Genomic DNA, 19,565 nt, shown 5'->3' with positions numbered 1-19,565 from the left:
CTCGGCCACTCGTTCTGATTAGTCAACCACCAGAGAGGCTGCGCCCATGTCAGTGCTTTTCCCGGCTGCTCTCAGCGTAACATCAGTCTTATCATGGCGTCGGTACAGCGGTATATTTTATATACATATATATTTTTAACTGTTGTTATAGAAGAGTGTGACGGCCTCAGGGCCTTTGTCTTACGGTGGGGTGGAGCTGAAGAGGGTAATCAGCGCGATCACGGACACCTCCGTAGCCGGTGCTATTAATCCCAGCGGCCCGGAGTCTCTCCAAAGCGGCTGCAGAAGGACGAACTGAGCGACCCTCTCCCCTCGACCACCTGTCTCTGCATTTACCACAATAAATGTGCCGTGGTTTTGTAAACTCGTGTATGTCTCCTTGTCTTTCCGTTGTGGCCTACGAGCTACTCTCATAACAAAGAGTAAGTTATTTTTACCCGTTATAAACTACTACTGTTTGATGATAAATCAAATCATGGTTTGCTATATACAGTATGAATTCAGGGAAGAAAGGATAGGCCTACTAAGTATTTCCATTAAACTTTATTTTTAGAAATGTACAAAATGAACATAAATATACATATATACACGGTATATCATCCATTCCTCCTCCTCGCATCTTGCCTGCGCACAGTCGGTGCGGTGCCTTTTAGCACCCTCAGTAGTAGTAGAATCCCTTCCCCGTCATGGATTGTCCGCCAGGATCTGGCTGGACGAAATCAAATGCAAATCACAAAATATTAGAGAAACTTAGTTGTTTTAGATTCGTTAGTAGTAGTTGTGTAATGAACAGCTTGCCTGCTAATATGCTAACCTAGCTTTGTTTACCTTGGTAGCTAACACGATATGAACGTTAGCTTGGAGGAAAGGCAACTATAATGCAGTGTAATAAAACTACTATGAACAAAAGCTAGTGGTTCATATTAGGCTAGCAATAACGTGTTTATAATTGCAATCGTATACGGGTATTCTGCTACGTTCGGTCATACAATGTAACTTGCATGAATACATTGTTTTGCGCTAGCATACAGCTAGCCTCGTTAGCTACATGCAGTATATGTACGGTCACAATGTACGGTAAATCACAGTACAGTATACTGTATGAGTATTCCGTGTGTGTGACTGCAGACATTCTCCTGCCATGACAAACATGTAAGGCCATCTGCTGACATTGTAGTTGATATATTTAAACGCTAGCAACGTAGCATCACAAAAATGTTTTTCTGATCAAAACTAGCTCTAGCTCCGTGTGTTAGATCGCTACGCCAGCTATAATGTAATTACGTTTCGCGACTGACCGGCAAATCACCCGGAGTATACTGTCAATAGGTATTTTGTGTGTGAATGCAGACATTCTCCTGCTATGAGATACATGTATGCAAGGCCATCTGCTGATATTAGAGTTGATATATGGAAACTCTAGCAACTTAGTTAGCACAGTTAGCACTGTGTCAATGGCTTAGCAGTCCAACACAGTTTACACATTTAAACAGTCTTGTTTGATAAATACACAAATAACAATGCAAACTTACAGGTTGTATACCCAGATCTTCCCCTGCTCCAAACGGTCCAAACAAGCTGTGCATATCCGGCCTCAAACTGGGCAATGTTTTGGAAGCTTTCGTCTGTGAAATGCCGGTTCTTCGAACCTCTGGAGGAGGAACACGACGCTGCTGGTGTGGCCATAGCTCTTCGGGATTGGTCCATTTCGTTCCGGGTACCGCATGACATCAGGCGGTACCCGGAACTAAATGGAAGACTCAAATGGGCAGTGACGTATCTCCAACGAGGCGTTTTGGGGAGGTATTTTCTGTGTTAGAGTTTTACTCGCTACAGGGTGTACTTTGAGGGTTTTGACTCTGCACACCGTTTACATGCATAAAAACCTTCATAACACACAAGGGGACGGGTAATAACCGGAAAAGCATGACATGGGAGCTTTAAGTAGAAAATACTTAACAGCTGACAGATTGTGTTTCATCCTGCTCTGTTTGAAGGACAATGCTTTTGGTATTCTATATGGTTGTCAAAAGCCAGACTTTTACATATAAATGAAAATCTGTTACATTCAAGCTTTGCAAAATGAGGACACACAATATTGTCTAAACCTATTGCCCCCAGGGAGGCTCTCTGTATTTTGCACTACAGCATGGTGTCTGGCGTTTGTGGGGTCTTTACAGAGCTGGCACACTAAGAGATGGTGCTTAAGGGAGCAGAGAAATATACGTTTATGATATTTATTCTACATGTTTATTAGAAAAATATGTGTATCACTACCTTTAGTCCCCCTGGCGTCTCTCAGGTTTACATTTAACTGGTATACATAAGGAGGTATGACCGAAACAAGATGAAAATATCTCAGAAAATCCCAAGAGACGTTTTGTGGAGTGAATGCTCCATTTGCACAGAAAAATGCTTTCACAAAGAAATGTGAAAGTGAAAAGGAATAAATGGTAAGTTTGCTTAATGCCTCCTCGATGTGTAAAGAAGCATAACCTTTTCCACAGACTGAGATTGACATTTCCGTCACTCTCCAGTTGCAAGTTTCAGAGCGACCAACATTACATACCTTGCAAAATTATTTGTCAAAATATCATTCTGAATGTAGTATTGTAGTGCTGCAAGGATGCCATGGCCTACAAATAGAATTCTTCAGACTTAAGAGGAACTCTTTGATTGGTTACATACCGTCACACACAGTTACGACATTATCATGATAATGTGTTTTCAGAAAATGAGAATAATGATGTCAAAGTAATCAGCACCTCCTATATCGTTAATTATATCTTAATTGCATCAGTCAAGATGATCGCAATGAGATATCGTTTTCAAATCATTCAGCCATATCATCACATTTTGAGGGATGGACTAACACATAAGAGAATGATTCCTTATTGTTAAACCGAAATGATCATCTGTTCTTTTTTTGTGTCACTGACTGTTGAAGAGTTTTCAGTGTGTTCCCAGTCTGGAATAGAAAAGACGATGTATCTTTTACTTTTTGTTTTGGTACTGGTTCAGACAGCCTAAAGGTAAATTACCTACAGTATCATCAGGGAAGGTGAACTGAGGAAATTGAGCTTTAATTATTCACACCATTTTTAAAGCACAAACGGCCTCCACAGAAACAAAACAAATTGGGCTTAAGGTTGTTATCAGCAGGTATGTGTCGCCTCATGTCATTAAATGAGACGAGAAACAATGCACAAATCTAGCCTTAATAAAGTACCTTACATGAGCATAATTATTTTCATGTATAATTAAAGTAGGCCTGTCAACTTGTGATTACACTACAACCACATACTGAACAGTGTCTGTGGTGGAATAAACAGAACGAGAAGTCTTGAAATATTCATACATTTTACTTGCTGCATGCAGAGTTGTCCCCTTGTTTTACAGACCAAGCTCTACAGTATGTGCATTATTTGTGACAGTCATACAGCAAAACAAGTCCACAGGAGGCAAACAAAAACAGTACGCAGGGCTTTGACTTGTGGAGAAACGTAATCATGATTTAAAAGCTCAACAGGTATTAGTGCTGATTAGTGCTAAGTACCAGCAGTTATGAGCTACAAGAGAGGTCTGGTAATCAGCATGTTGATTTTTTGTGAGGAGCTCCAAAATGGCAAAAATAATCTGTAACCAAACTGCTGCTGCATCAATCAAAAATAAAACTGCAAGATGTAGTATGTCAAGGAGAGAGCAGTCTGGAAAGTCACAAAAAATGTGTGGAATGCAAACTGCATCAAAAAGGAGAAAAAGCAGCAACAAAAGGGATGTGATGGATCGGTATATAACCCCTCTCTAACTGTGGGTGCACTGGGGATTTAATTACTTAAAATAAGAACCCCTTTCTCAATAAGCGCTTCTGATATCTTTTTACCCCCTGTACACTGCTCTGCACACATAGTACAGAGCCATGTTAGCTGTTTCCATCCAATTTCCAGTTGGTATGCTAAGCTAAGCTAGGAGGCTGCAAAGTGTAGCAGTAGCTTAATCAACTGGTTATGTTAATTTCCGTATTGGCTTCACTGCCCCAGAGCTTAATCACCACGAACCCAAATGCTAAGTCCCTCAACTTTACAGCAGAAAATAATGTTTACAGCCAATAGTTTGGTCTCTTTAACTAACTGTCCTATTCATGTCAACTGTAAATGGGATGAAGTGTGATATTAATCACCTGTTTTAATTATATGTAGGCTTAAGTTATGCGAAATTGGGGGGCCCCACAACTACTTTGAGTGACAGATGGGTGTTATTACAGGTCGCTAGCTGCTAGCTCTGTTACAGAGCCCCCTCTTTGCTTATTTTTGGTTTTTATTTTATAAAGTCTGTGGCTGAAGTCATTTATTATATAGAAGCTGGGTCAATTAACGGTAAATGATGTTCTGGAAAACAAAAAAAAGGTTAATGGTTAAGTCACCAATATATCACTATGTCTTTAAATAATGGTTGCAGACTGATTAACATACCCCAGCTGTTATCAAGATAAAACTGATGAAGACTGACTTCCATTACTCACATCTTGGCGCTCTCATTATTCCACTTTGTATGATATAATTACTGATGGCCAATGATCACACAAAAGCAAACAACCGGTATCCATGACTTAATCATGTCATACTTTCTTTCAATTTACTAATTTACATGGAAATGGCATCCAGATGCAGTATTAGTCAGCCTATTACAAACACTGCCAACGTGTCTGAGGAAATCTTTCAAACCTGTCGCAGAACGCTAATTTACAAATATAAAAACCCCATCTATTCATCAATATCGCCATCAATTTGTCAAAATGTCTGCCTTATTGGGTGTCAAAAGCCTTATGTGTGATTCTGATTTCTTCTCCACACATCTGAACAGCTAGCATGAAAATGTCCGCACCTGCAAACATGATGTATGCATATGTGTCACATCTGCCATTTGCATTCTGCCGCTAATCCCCCCGAGCTGAAAGGTGATTACCCTGCTTGCCAGTCAAACGCTGCCCAAGAAGAGACAAATATGCTCTGTGTGGACATTTATTTATGGACATGAAGGGAGGAAAAATCCCCCCAGGTGGAAAGAAGCAGTGGGTGGTTGCTGTACATTCATCCATTTTACTGACATAAATACTCATATGTAAAAACATACAATGTCACACATACATGAACGCCCACCCCCACTGTGTTAACATGGTAACTGGTTGACACTATACATAGTATCATACAGTACATACAGTACATGACTCCCACCCCCAGATTATACTCTATGAAAGCAGCATATTCACATTTAACAGAATATACTCAATTCCTAATGAAAGTATCCCACTACTTCTTATTTACAGGTACATTTGAAGAAGCTGCAATGTTTTATAGGTTTACTTCACTGAAGTGTTTCTACAGATGCTGTAATGGTTTTGAGTAAAGCGTGTCACATTTTAAAGCTGTACTTGTAACTCTAACACAAAACAAAGCCTGATCAACAAATGTTATTTAAATATTAAAGGACACCTATCATGCTATATTTAAATGATATATTGTAGGGCCATACCTATATAAGGTATATTTATACGTTTCTGTTTTCAAAATACCAAACAGATCATGCATTTTAGCCATGCCTCATTTCGCTCCATTTGCTCTTTCTAGCACTGTTTTTGCAGGGGGCTGATTCTGTGAGCTGCAGCTGACCACGCCCCCCTGCAGGAGAGGGGAGCCGCTCTGATCAAGTCAGAAGAGGGGGAGAAAAATAGATCTCCGTCCTCCGTGTTTTATTATATTATTATATAGAGTCGTTATTCATTTGTTTTAAAGCTCAATAAATAACAAAGAAGACCTTTGACCGGCACTTTTCTAATTTTGTCCGGAAGATTTAAACTTTAACGGACATCTTGACCGGCGAAAGAAACTGAAACTGAAACTCTGCTGCACGGTCCCCTCGTTCCTTGGAAGAGGCGGAGAGGTGGGTGTTTGTCATCTGCTGGTGGACTAACCGGAGAGAATTACAGTGCTTGCCTCGACGGGGAGGGATTGCATTGAATTAAAGCAGCAGGAGCAAACGCTTGCCTCGGGGAGGGAGAAAAAAAGCCACAGCGGAGAATAAACAGAAGGGTAACCATGGTAACCATGCGCGGGAAGTCTTCTTCGCTGCTTTTGTGGCAGACTACAGCGCCACTTACAGGCCTGGCATATGTACTACAGCGTCTCCAGTGCTTTTGAGCGGCAATGGCCGGCCGTGGCCCAACCCCACATTCCCCTGATAGGTGGAGAGTTGGCCCAATAGCCGTAGCGCCACCGTCCTGACGTCAGGACAGTGTTCAAATCTGGATCAGTTTTTATCAGATTCGTTGCAGCCCCTTTTTTTAGAGATTTGGTTATGGAGGAAAATAGAGAGGGTTGTGTTTTCTGACACTTGGTGAGTTCCCTGGAACACCGGGGACACATATTCATGTATAAAAGACGTGCAAAAGTGCATTTTGCATGATAGGTCCCCTTTAAATGAATGTTGTATGTCTGATTGTAAAAAACAAATGGTAGGACTGAAAAGCAAGAAAAGTTTGAAATGTAACTCGGGCTTCTCAGTCTTTCTTTGTTGGCATTGCTCATTATACACAATTGAAGTGCTTCAGACAACAGTGCATGTGTGATTATCCAATCACAGTAAAATTGGAAAGTGTTTTACTAATGAGAATCTTTGATTAGCAGACATGCTTTTACTTTTTTATGTCTGTTAAACAAATGGTTTGGAAGCGTAGTAGGATGCAGTGAGTTTTATTTATGTAGAGATAGAGTATATTTAATTGCCTGAATGTGCGCTCAATGCACTCAAATAAATACTTTGCATTTGCTCCAGTCAATGTTGTGTAACTTCCTATATAGTATATATATATATATATATATATATATATATATATCAGTGGCGAGCCGTCAGGGCCCTCTGTGAGGGCCTAAGATATTCTAAAAAATAATATTTAAAAACATTTAAAACATATATATATATTTTTTTAAATATATATTTTTTTAATATTATTTTTGTTATATTTTTCATTAGTTTTACCGGTGCCTTGCTCAAGGGCACTAAGGCAGGGTCCAGGAGGTGAACTGGGACCTCTCCAAGTAGCAGTCCACACTCCATATTTAGGTCTGGTCGGGGACTTGAACCGGCAACCCTACGGCTCACAGTCCAAGCCCCTATGACCCAGCATTTCATTTCAAATAAATCCACTATTTCATTTACTCAGTCAGACCCTCATCTGCACGGAAACACACAGAGACTTCTGTCCTCTCTCATTTGCACCATTTAAAGAGCATCACATCAGAACATATGGGCAAAACAACACAGCCGGAATCCCAGTGTGAGTAATCTCATCAGAGGAGTGTTCAGAAAGGTGGCTGTGTGTGGGCAAACATGCTTGATCCAGGAAACAGAGAGCACCAGAGGGATAACAGATGATCAAGTCCCCGGAGCAGACATGAAACAATGAATGCTCAAGTGTGTCTTTGTGTGTCTCTTTGTGTGTGTGAGCTTCTTCTTTCCTCAAGGACCTTGGTCCATCTTGTTCTCCTGATGCTGTCAATAGTGTTTAAAACACAGTTACAGTATAGCTTGCTGCAGTCTGAGGAGCGGAGCTGCTAATGTCTGTTAATGTCGTATCATGTGTCATGCATGCATTTGTGTTTGCAAGCATCAAAGGATTTTCCACTAACATCCTGATCTGTGGTGCAGAACACCTACTGCCACTTCTGGTGCTTAACTGACAAGGCTCAAATATTAATTTTGCTCAAAAAGAAGAGCTGCAACAAAGCATGTTTTATTAAATCCTTAATGTTTGATGGTAGTGCTGGAATAAACGTCCACAACTGCCAAGCTAAAACCTTTTTATTTGCTCACAGTAACTGTAACATGTTTTCAGGGCTATCCATGATTGGGCAATCCTATTGGTGCTTTTTCAAATGTGTTTCTATGGTGACGTTACACAACCAGCCAAATGATGATGTTTCATAGTGATGTGAAGACAACAAAAACAGCAAAGTAAAGGACACAAAGTGATAAATGTTGTGTTGCTTGTTAATGGATTTTTTTAGCACTTGCTGTTGCATGGTCTGCTTATTATTTACAGGGATTCCAAGTAATAAGGGACATGGGCTTTATATGAACTGCGAAACTGAGGAGGTTTATTTTTAAATTTAGAAAACATAAAAGAGCAGTCGTACTGTGTATCTTGTTGAGTTTATCGAAAATGAACGAGACCATGTGTTCTCAAGCAACCAGAAATCTAATTTAGCACAATGTCCGTCTTTGGTAAAACATTTGGACATCTAATTCTATCAGAGCTTTCAACCAAAAAATCTCTATGACAATTAAACAAATGTCCTCTGCTGATGATGATTAACATATTCGTCAATATCTAGTAAGGGCATCTTGAGTAATTTTTTTGCAGTTGTGGTCGGATATTTGGTTGGTGTCTGAAAATAAAATGTTGGGTTTTAAGCGCAACACATCTGTCAGGACAACCTACATTTTTTTTTGCTTGATATAGATTGTCTCGTTTCTGTGTTTTAGCAGTTGAACTCTAGGAAGATAACTTTCTAAAGAAACCATCCGCAATGTTGTACGAATCAACTTACAAGGTTATTTTGAAAAATGACAACAAAGACCATATAATTAACATGATGTTTCTTGGCTTTCACTTCCAGGAATGCTGGAGTAAGGTTTCATCAGAGCAGACCAGGAGTACACAAGCTGTGTGTAAGTTTAAACCTGATTATGACTGAAGTATTTATTAAGGGAAGATTTTGGCATCTCCTTATTAAAATAGGTTGAACCACATAAACTAGTTCTTACTTGAAGATAAGTTGTTAAATATTCGGTCACCTCCTGGTGTACATAGCTAACTGAACCAAATGACGCAGCTATCAAGCTTACTAGTAAAGATCCTGAGAAATAAAGCAGTATAACACAATGAACCTCAAATTACAAAACGCGTAACATGTCCCAGGTTAGGTTAGCATAATCTAATATCAGAATTCATTATGTAAACACATTTACAGGGGAATGATAATATATTTGCCCCCAAAAACTGTTTGTGGCTGTAGTCTCACATATGACGTTCTGTGACTAAGATCATTAATGCGTTTCAACACTATCATTACTTTCTTGCTTTACTTTACACAATATGGTTGCCATAAAAGGATATAAACGGGAAGCTGGAATCTCATTAAATGTATGTCCTTTTTTTTCTTCACCCTTCGAGAGCCCGCTGATCTGCCCATATGTATCATGGGTCAGCTGGTAAACAGCAGTCAGTGTTGCGTAGTACAGTGTAAGTGACTTGCAACAGAGAGAAAAGTGTTTGATCATCAAATGTGTGGAAATGTTTTTCGAACACAATTACATGTTTCACTGAACAGAATCATTTTTCTTTAAAGGAGCTTGCAGTTCATTGGCGGTGTGCTCTCCTGTGTAGGTGTTTGTTTAACATTATTATTAAAAAGGAGCTCATGAAATTGGCTTTGATACCCACTTACTATTAAATCCTTCACATTCGTTGTTTTGTTTTGATTACTACTTTTCAAATCTTTTGTAACAGCTGTTGCTATGTTGGCATGTCTTCAAAAACTGGACACAGTTGATATTCTTAGGCTTTTTAGCAACTGCACAGGACGCCTCCATAGCTTGTTATCAACAGCACTGTTAGCTAAGCATTTGCGATGTGGTGAGACAGGAATGTCTTATTGTGAATGTGAGCTCAGACGAAGTGGGTGGCATTATTAGCGCCTAAGAATGAATAAAAACAACAAACAAACAACTGCTTTGTTACGACCAATTGACAACAATGGGACACCCTGCACAGTCAGACTCATGCTCCGCTAAATGACAGATTAAAGGAAAAAACTGAATAGGTTAGTGGAAAATGATAACAAAAACAGATATTTCTGAAGCTGGTGTTTGCTCCACACATCACGAATCGGATCATTTGTGTTGGGTGCTTGGATGTTTTTCATGCCTGAGTCTCTCAGGGGTTTTCAGGGTCAGCTCTAGCCATGCTGTTATAACAAGCAAAGAGAGACTGACTGTTTTCTAAGACTCTTTGTTAAGGTATAAACCTCCAGGCTGTAAACCACTGGTCTTTATTGTGTGGGATCTAATTTATATGTCAGGCTACACAGGCAATACTTTAATTAGCATCTATTAATTCCTATTGTGGTCCTTTTACAGAATTAGTTTGCAACAAGAAAAACATACAAAACTGCCAACCTTCACCTCTGAGGACAACTTTGAAAACAGAGAGTCTGCTGGTTTATTGTCCCCCACAATAACTACAGACCTGACCTTTTAAAATTCAATTAAACATTCAGCCAGTTTTGATTACCAGCCCTCCCTGAACATGTACACAGGGCAGTCTTCCAGCTCGTTCTTTCACCACAGACTCCCTAAATGGCTCATTTAGCTCCCGGTGGCCAACTTCAACACTGCGAGCTGGCACTCCAGTCACTCCAGTTTCACCATTATTAACGGGGAGTAAAGAGGCTCACAGGAGTCAAAACGAGTCATTACACTTCACAAATGTGAAGTGTCCTCTATTAATAAACATCCCTGTTATGACTTCATAAAAGGCACTCAGAGAAAGTGACATTAGTTTAGTTTTATGCACTAAAACAGAATGTGCTGCCTTTTGTTTTGAATATCATACACGATTTGCAGTACTAATGAATTAAAGCTGAATATCACAGTTGCTCTAACAGAGAGTTAGTAATATGCAAACATTTCAAGGTTAGGGTGAGAAAATTAGGATAAAGCAAACATACTGAAGCTCTTCTTGCTGAATAATTCATAAAGTAATAAGTAGGTAATTAATGGAAGTTATGTAATTTTTCTTCTGTGTTTAAACATTACTGTCCATTAAATGAATGGATGGGATGGGCAGAAAGAGGAGAAGTACATGTTGAGGTTTTGAACACACTCAGTCCCTGAGAGTTACCGAGCCTCTGTCAATATTAATCTTCAGACTTTTCGGTAACATATCCTCCTGCGGAGAAAGCAAACACAAGTATCGGATAACGTATTCCTCCCTTCTTCCGACAGCTTTGTCTCCATAGCAACTAATCCGCAGGCTGTGTCAGTAAAGAAGTACCTTGTGAACTTCTCAATGAGAACAAGTCGCTGTGGACTATGGGGTGGCACACTGAATGTTAATTATATCACAGACCTAGATAGGAGCACAACAAATAATAGAGCAACATGGCATTTGTTGTGTGTGTGTGTGTGTGTGTGTGTGTGTGTGTGTGTGTGTGTGTGTGTGTGTGTGTGTGTGTGTGTGTGTGTGTGTGTGTGTGTGTGTGTGTGTGTGTGTGTGTGTGTGTGTGTGTGTGTGTGCTTGGTCCCAAAGTAATTATAAAGACAACGTAGGACATCAGAAAAACTAGAGGTAGGCTTGGGAACCAGATGGTCAATGGTTCAATTCCCCTCACTGACCAAGCACAAGTATTTGTCTGGTACTGTAGTAGGAGAACCGAACCCCAAACTGCTCAGTGTGCCAAATCATGGAATCCCCCTTAATCTGACACCTCTCCATTAATGCATTTCTAAGGGTCCTGTGTGTGTATTTCTGGTGTATTGTGTAGAGAAACAATAGAGTGAAAATAGAATTTCCCTCGAAGGGATAAATAAAGTCTTCTTCTTCCAATGGGAATCCTTCAAGCAGTGTGTGTGCTTGTCTGCGAGCTGCATGTGCAGATTTGGCAAGGCTGTTGCAGAAGTTACCCAGACCTCACTAATCAGGGCAACAAAACCCTGTCTTTGTGAGTTGATTACAGTGCTGGAAGGATTGTTGCTCACAGTGGGTGATGACACGTGACATTAGCCACTGTGAGCTGATTAGGGATATAATTAGATGACTCATTTCTAAATTGCATAAAAACAAAATGTTCTTTTAGTCACCCTGCTCTGTGTGACTCTGCTTATGAAAGAGAAAACGGCAAATGTAGAGAATCAAAATACACTGAGCACTACTGAAGAGTGAAAAGAGGTGGTATTGCTCAAAGCAGTTGTGATAACAACTAAAAAGGTAATAAGATGCCAAACTCAATACTCAGGAGGTTTCCAGAGTCAGGATTTTCGTACTAATCAGGACAATAAAGCCTTTTTTTACGTTAGAAGTTCAGCTTGTGTTCTCCACTGACAAGAAAACAGCCCCCTTTAACTTCATCTGAAATTGTTTGAATTTTGGCTTGTGAACTACACACACTAACCCATAAATGTTCAAGTGTGTTCTTCTTAGTTCAAAGTTTATGGCAAATTAGTAAAAAATGAAAAGCTGAAATGTTTTTGAGGCTATGATTGATTAGACTTGAAATCATATTTACGCCCCACTTGCCTTAAATGCCTTTTAGAAGCAACTTGAATGAACTTGTCAACTTGTCTACTTACTCCTAAACAGCTAGATGCTTCAGTGTTTCCAAGATAGTTTCCAATTGTGTCTGTGAGTTTTTAGAGATTAGAGTTTTTGAGATCTGATTGACTATACCGTAATGTTTTCCATGGTGACCCAGTGAACAGAAATCAATTGTGTGTCTGGGTCCTTCCCCTGCTGCTGTTCCTGGGGTGTCATATGATGTGCAGAGCATAACACCTCCTGAGTTTATTTGTGTTTTTCGACTTTATTAAACTGATGTGTCTTCTGACTAATGTGTCTCTTGATGTTGATTTAAAATAATCCTCAAATACGAGTGACAATTTGAAGCAAAACAAAAAGAGAATTTCCTTCATCTGTCAAATTTAGCAAGTATCTCTTATTCGGGACAAATATTCGAATCAGTAGCTTATTCATTTTGAGACAACTATCAGATCAAAAGACAGCAAGCTTTTATGTTGCTACAACTGATGTTCCAGGACCAGACATGATACAAAATAGAGTAGCTTCAGTACCAGAATGGATAAGTGCCTGAGTGGCTCAGCCAAAAAAAAGGCTTGAATGAATCCCATTCAAAGTCTCTGAGGAGAATTGAACATAGCTGTTCACAGAGACTCCCCATTGAGCTGGAGAAACTCAGCACACTTTTTGAACAGATTAAAAAACGCAGATGTGATGGGGAAACAAAGACACATCTAAGAAGAGCTCAACCTATAATTTCAGACACAAATTATCTCTGTTTCAATGGGGTAATTAAAATAAAATAGCTGGGAAAACTACATAACCAAATCTGTGTTACATATTTCATTATACGGTATGCAGATTGTCAACAACAAATCAAAACGTTCTTTGAATTTAGTCACACTTCAGGACGTCATGGGGTTTGGGACATTTGTGACAGCATTGTTCTTCAAATCTAGAGACAGATGCTCTTCATTTTGAAGTCATGAAAATAGATTTTCACTCCCAGGCAATGGCAAAATCCATGTCCAGGGAGCCTGCCTATATAGAGTTAGACTAACTCTATTAAGATCAGCAAAAACGGGCTACGAGTGGTTGTCAGACAGGAATCTGAATAAAAGTCAAACCCTTACTCTGACTGCTGAGACAGAACAGGGAAAATGTAATCTAATCAAGAAATAAAGCAGAAGTAGCGCAGTATGTAGGCACTAGGCTTAGGAACCGAGGGTCGCTAATGCTGGTTTAAGTCCCAGAACAGACCACGTACAGATTTTGGACTTTTGGGCAAAGGGTTTTTACGGCGCTGTGTATATATAAATGCTGCCAACTCCTCCAAAAACTAAGATGGGTTAAATGCAGAGACTAGACTTCAGAGTGCTCTGCTTTCTGTGACATTTGATACAATCTGAATCCTCCATTTCCAGAGAGTGTACAGATAAAAGCATTCAAAAGTCGATAAAAGAAAATCATACAATCAGAAATGTACAGGAAACCATTTTAGACTTTGCGGGATGCCTGCATGTTTAAAGAATTACCCATGCTATGCAAAATTACATACCATGTAAAGATAAGTCTGCAGTTGCACCGCCAAAAAGGCTAAAAACTAAAAACAGCCATATACAGAATGTAAATGCCTGCTGCTATTTTTATAATCACCATCACAGAAAACTGTGGTGTCCTAACCAAACAATGAATAGAGCTGGGTATGACAGCCAGACGAAGTAAATCATGCTGGACAGAATGAGATATATGGTGTTGGGACGAGAGGAAACATCAAGCAATGCAGTGGGGGGAAAAAACCTCGCCTTGTGTTTTTTCTGTGTTAAACTGGGCGTGAGACTGGGAGTCAGCAACAGTGAAAGAGTGTGGTTATGACTTGTGGTTTTCACTCAGCGCTCACATCTTAGCAGAGCTCTCAACAAGGAGCAACGGAGGGGACAAAATAGACCTTTCAAAAATGTAAGAGGCCATGCTGGTGCCTAACATCGTGAGAGAACAGACAGAAAAATAAAACAACCCCTGTGTGTGCGACATCAAGTAAAGTGCATAGTTAAGAGAGAATAAAGGTGGCTGTGACTTTGACTGTCAAACGCTCTTTGTTTGTATTCCCTCTGTCATTTTTGAGAGCAGTTAAACAAATCTATCCCCTATATGACCTGAGTACATTTTACACATACAAACAATATGTGTACATGCATAGATTTAAAAAGAAAATACAATTGGATAACATTAGTCATAAGTTGAGAGTGCTCTTTGTCATTAAAGGAACAAACTCTGTTAAACTAAAAATGATACTCTTCTTACACTTACGTTTTTGTATTGTTTAAACTTCTTTCTTTATGCTGAGCTTCATTATGGGTTGATATGAAATTAGTATAAATCTTCTCATCTAACTCGCGGCAAGAAAGCTAAAAAAAGTATTTCCCAGAATGTTCAAACTATAGTGCTTTAAAATGAACCATTGTTAAAAGGTTGAATCTTTAAAGACCCTGAGTTCCATTGTTTGGGTTTTAGAGATTTTTACTGCACGTGACTTTTGTTCAAATATGTGGGTGAGGCAATAATAGAGACATTAATTAGATCAACCTATATTTTCCAGAAATGTTTTAAGACATACGAATAATCTGTTCTTAATAGGGCTGAACAATTAATCGATTTTAAATCGAAATCGCGATTTTAAATGATGCGATTATCAAATCGCAAAGCCTACGATTTCTTTTAAACTTCTTCTTTTTTTTTTTTTACTTAAAAAAAAAAAAATGTTTTTCTTCTTGTGTGTCAGTCATCCACACCAATCAGAAGTGCTGTGCTCCACATGAACCAGCCATTGTTAACCAATCAGAAGTGGCCCATGAAAGAAGGTGATAGACAGATTGATCCAATCACCTGCCAAGTATTTTTGAAATACTTTTCCAAATGGCTTCCAATGGAGCTTTCCTAGATGGTTTGGTGAAACAAAGCATCTGAGTCAGGTTAGTAATGCTCCATCACATGTTTCTATTACAGGGTGAATCTTAAACTGAAGCTTGACTTTAAAGCAACCCAACGGAAGTTTCATGTAAGTTTAGTTCTTTCACTCGTAACTCGGGCTGCGGGGGTGCTAGAGACGGGAGCACGTTGATACGACCTTCCTAGCTGGAGATAGCTGGGTCGCTTAAAAACAAATATCGCAAATCGAATCGCAATATCTGTCAGAAAAATCGCAATTAGATTATTTCCCCAAATCGTTCTTCTAATTACAAAAGTTGGACTGCTGGAACCAAGATGTCTCTTTGAATTCACACTCAGTAATTGTGCACTGTAGTTTTATATTGTACTACAAATGGCTTTCAAACTAACAAATCCTGCTTGTATACATGTCTTAATCATAGATTGGAGGTGAGCAAAGAGACTTTACCCCTTCAGAATATGAACGTTAAAACAGCCTTCAGGTGTCAAACTGCACCTACATCACAGTGACGCTCAAACATCACAGTCAAGGACCAACATGAAAAACATACACTATAAGGGAGGCCATATTTGATTGATAACATCAAATGGAATATGAATACATCATCACAGATGTTGTCTTAAAGGTGGGGTAGGTAATTTTGGAGAAACCAGCTCGACTGCGATAGAATTTGAAAATACACAACCGGGAAAAATCTGCCACTTCCTTACAGAGCCCCTCCTCCAACACACACGAACGTGCACATGACCAATGAGGGCACGAGATAAGTTTGTGCACAGATGGAAGGCTGACAGGCAGGTAGGCCATCCAGTTATTTTAGCCGGGCCGGCTAAAATGATTGGTCGTGCTTTTTACAGTATTACGGCTTCCACAGATGACATTTTTTTATGTATTTATTGTCAAAGCATTTAATATATTCATTGCTATCGGGATGTTAAGAGCATTCCATGGAATATAACAAAAAGTGTTTCTGAAATAAATTACATACCCCACCTTTAAGGGTCGCTCTTTCTTTGCATCCATGCTGGCCTTTCTGTGACATTTAAATTGAAATTAAGGCCGTCTGTCATTGCAAGCTGGATTGTGTCTGAGATTTAATGAGCGATATTCAACAAGTCATATACTAACACTATGTAGAAAATGAGTTTAGTTTACCTAGAATTAAAAAAAATGGGTCTTCAATGGTTTTATACTGTTGGTAATGTTTTCAAGAAATGCCTGCTGATCAGACATTGGGAGGCACTATTCAATCGAAATGCCTTATAGGAATAGTCAAAATGTAATTTGGAGATCCTTTCTGACAAAATGATGTGTATATTGGTTGCCCTGAAAAAAGATAATGAAAAATGTGTGTTTATTGTTGTATACCTTTATTGTTTCCTGCTTCCTCATTTTAACCAGCAAAGTTTAATCTCCCATCATTGGTTGGACCAATAAGTCATTTAAATTGGACGTATCATACATTGTAGTATCTGATATCTCCTGTGATATTGTGTACATAACTGATGGTTTGCATTGTTGCAACCCTCTGAGCTTTATGACTGAATAACTTAGTATTTTCCCCTTGCTTTACATATTTTTAGACCACCTCTGAATGTGCTCTGTACAATATCTAAAACTGATTGTGTTTGCTTCTCTACTCTTTCGTCTTCTGACAGGGCTGAAAAGTGGGCTGCAAGAACATGAGGCTGAAAACTGCAGGCACAAAACACTGAGGGAACAAAGGGAAAGAGGACCATCTGAGATCTGGCTAAAAAAAAAATGCACTGAAGGAACACGAACTGGGGAAAAATTGGGTGAGTGAATTTAGAGCAGAGCCGTGCACGTGTCCACACACGCACACACCTGCAGGCGGCAGTACAATGACGCCTTGTTATATCCACTCTCAGTGCAGCCAGTGTTCAAGGCAATTATCCAGAGAGTTGCCACACCTACAAGTGGGCCACAGAGTTCCAGTTGGACAAACAACACCAGCTGTGACGATTAAAGAAAACACTCGACACCTCCTCTCCCAAACATTTCCTCACAACTCCCATCAAAATAGCTAGATGCCATATGCACCAAACACAGCACACAGATTGAAAACTGTGTCTAGGAAGCGGCTTTGCTCTCGGCCAGAAATTGCCGGCAGAATGTAAACAGCGTGCAGATGCCAGTCATCAGTTCAGCCATAGCCGGTGACTTGTGGGAGGACATGGGGAGAGGAAGCTGCCTTCCTTCTCGTTACTGTCTCCGTCTACACATCAATGTGTCAAGGCCGTCTGTCATCGCGAGCTGGGAAGTATCTGAGATTTAATGAGCAGGATTCAATAAGTCATATATGTACACTATGTAGAACAAATTTGATTGGTTCACCTAAAAAGAGAAAAAGGTCCTTCAATCGTTTTATACTGTTTGATTCATCAATCTGTGATGTTCAGGGGTTAACCAGTAAATCACTAATGTCATTCACTTCTTCCCTTAAGTTTCCCTGTCTATTTCATTTGTTAACCCCATTTCACAAGCTGCGTCAACAGTTAAATACATTAGTAATTAATGTACAGATTGGCATTCATTATTAATTATTCATATATATATATATTGTAGTTTCCAAAGATATCAAAGATAACTGATTCCAGTATAAATTACATGTGTTTAGTCATGCTTAGTGCCACAGCGATCCCTAAAACATTATAATAGTGTCTTATTTGATAATGAGTTTCACAGATTGAGGGAGCTGTTGTACAGATTTTTAATTAAGAAAAAAGCAATTGGTATGGTAATAGGTTGGTAATTAGTGTCGGAAGATACAGTTTAAGTAAAATGAAAAAGTTGGATTAGGGTATCCCTAATTACAATTCACTCTACCAAAAATAATTCTGTCAAATATACTTTTGTTTAAAATCATGAATGTCAAATTAAATTAACAATTCCAAGAAATTGAAAGCAGCAAGTTCTCATATTTAAGTCCCCGTACCTAGCAAATAGATATAGCTATACCTTTTACACTGACAACTTGGTGTATGTTTGTATTTCGGAAAAAGGAGACATGTGGGAAGCAGGTTTGATGTCTGTAACACTTAAAGAAACAGTTAAATGTGAATATGCATATGTTTTTAGAGGAAAGTCAGTGAGAGTTTTTCTAGTTGAACAAACGTCAAGTGGTGCTTATGATTCAAATGTCTTGTTATTGTGGTCTCTGTCAGTGCACTTCAAAGGGATTCTCGCACTCTCTGATTAAACATCCCTCCATGTACACTTATTGAGAATCAACACAAACTTAAGTTTATAAAGAAAGAAAACCTTTGCCTTGATAGTGAGACTGATGCCAAAAGCTGTCGTTTAGCATTGATATTCTTGAACAGCTGAGAGATTTTTCAGTTTTTTAAACCCACTAATGCTAATAACAACATGGGCGTATGGAAACACCTCATGTTTTAACCGTTTTTGGAATAGATTCCCCCTTTAATGGAGCGTTTCTGCTCTCATTGAAGTTGAGAAAAATGTTTTATGTGCCACATGTAATATGAAGCAGCTTAATATAGGAGAATGTAAGCCCTCTGCTAACCTAGCATAAGGGCACATTGTATGGCAGTGAATTCCTCTGCACTATGCCAGCCAGCCATGGTTTTGAGAAGTCAGTGAGGCCTTAAGTTCCTGTAACACGTCCAGAAAAAAAAGTGATGGGAGGGAAAAGCTTGTGGAATGGTTGGTATTCTGAAATGTTGTTCTTCGCCACAAGTTTATTTCTGTCTTTCATCGAGGTCCAGGGAAACATTCCTCAGCCAATCAGAAAGCTTCACTGTCAGACATCACCACATTTCCCCCATCATAACATACTGCTAAAACAACCAATAGTATAGACAACAACTTAGGAGCAGAAAAAACACATATCCTGGCCAGTGTAAGAGAGAAAATCATACCAAGTGAGCGCATAAGATTCATATTATCCCACCTTTAAGTAAACAACATTCATTACCATTTCACACAAGATAAATGGGATATAGTTTAGCCCTAATAATTAGAAAAATTCAGAGGGCAAAAGCTCCCTTAATAACTAAGTTTAATCTCATAAACCGGATCACTATATGTTTGGAATACAGAATCAAAGATGCAAAGTAGAAGAAGTTGAGGATAAGAGTTAGTTTGCACATCTCATTTAAATACTGTATTAAGATAAAGGTGAAAATGACTTACCAAACACTTATCCCACTCTCTACACTCTCTGCTGGCTGTCCCTCTTCTTCCCTCAGTGTATGACAAAACTTCGCAAGTTGTTCCTCT

General features: G+C 39.2%; 1 protein-coding gene across 1 annotated transcript in view; it reads right to left on the bottom strand.

Moving 5' to 3' along the window:
• The window catches only part of tspan4a (tetraspanin 4a), a 110,635-nt gene extending 91,070 nt beyond the window's left edge, over positions 1-19,565 (bottom strand). The window contains exon 1 of the mRNA XM_034116130.1: positions 19,479-19,565. The gene's annotated coding sequence lies outside the window, so the exon portion shown is untranslated. The remainder of the gene's footprint in view (positions 1-19,478) is intronic.

This window comes from Trematomus bernacchii, unplaced genomic scaffold (genome assembly GCF_902827165.1).
Source record: "Trematomus bernacchii unplaced genomic scaffold, fTreBer1.1, whole genome shotgun sequence".
NCBI classification, from domain to species: domain Eukaryota; kingdom Metazoa; phylum Chordata; class Actinopteri; order Perciformes; family Nototheniidae; genus Trematomus; species Trematomus bernacchii.
This window is presented reverse-complemented; position numbering and strand designations above follow the sequence as displayed.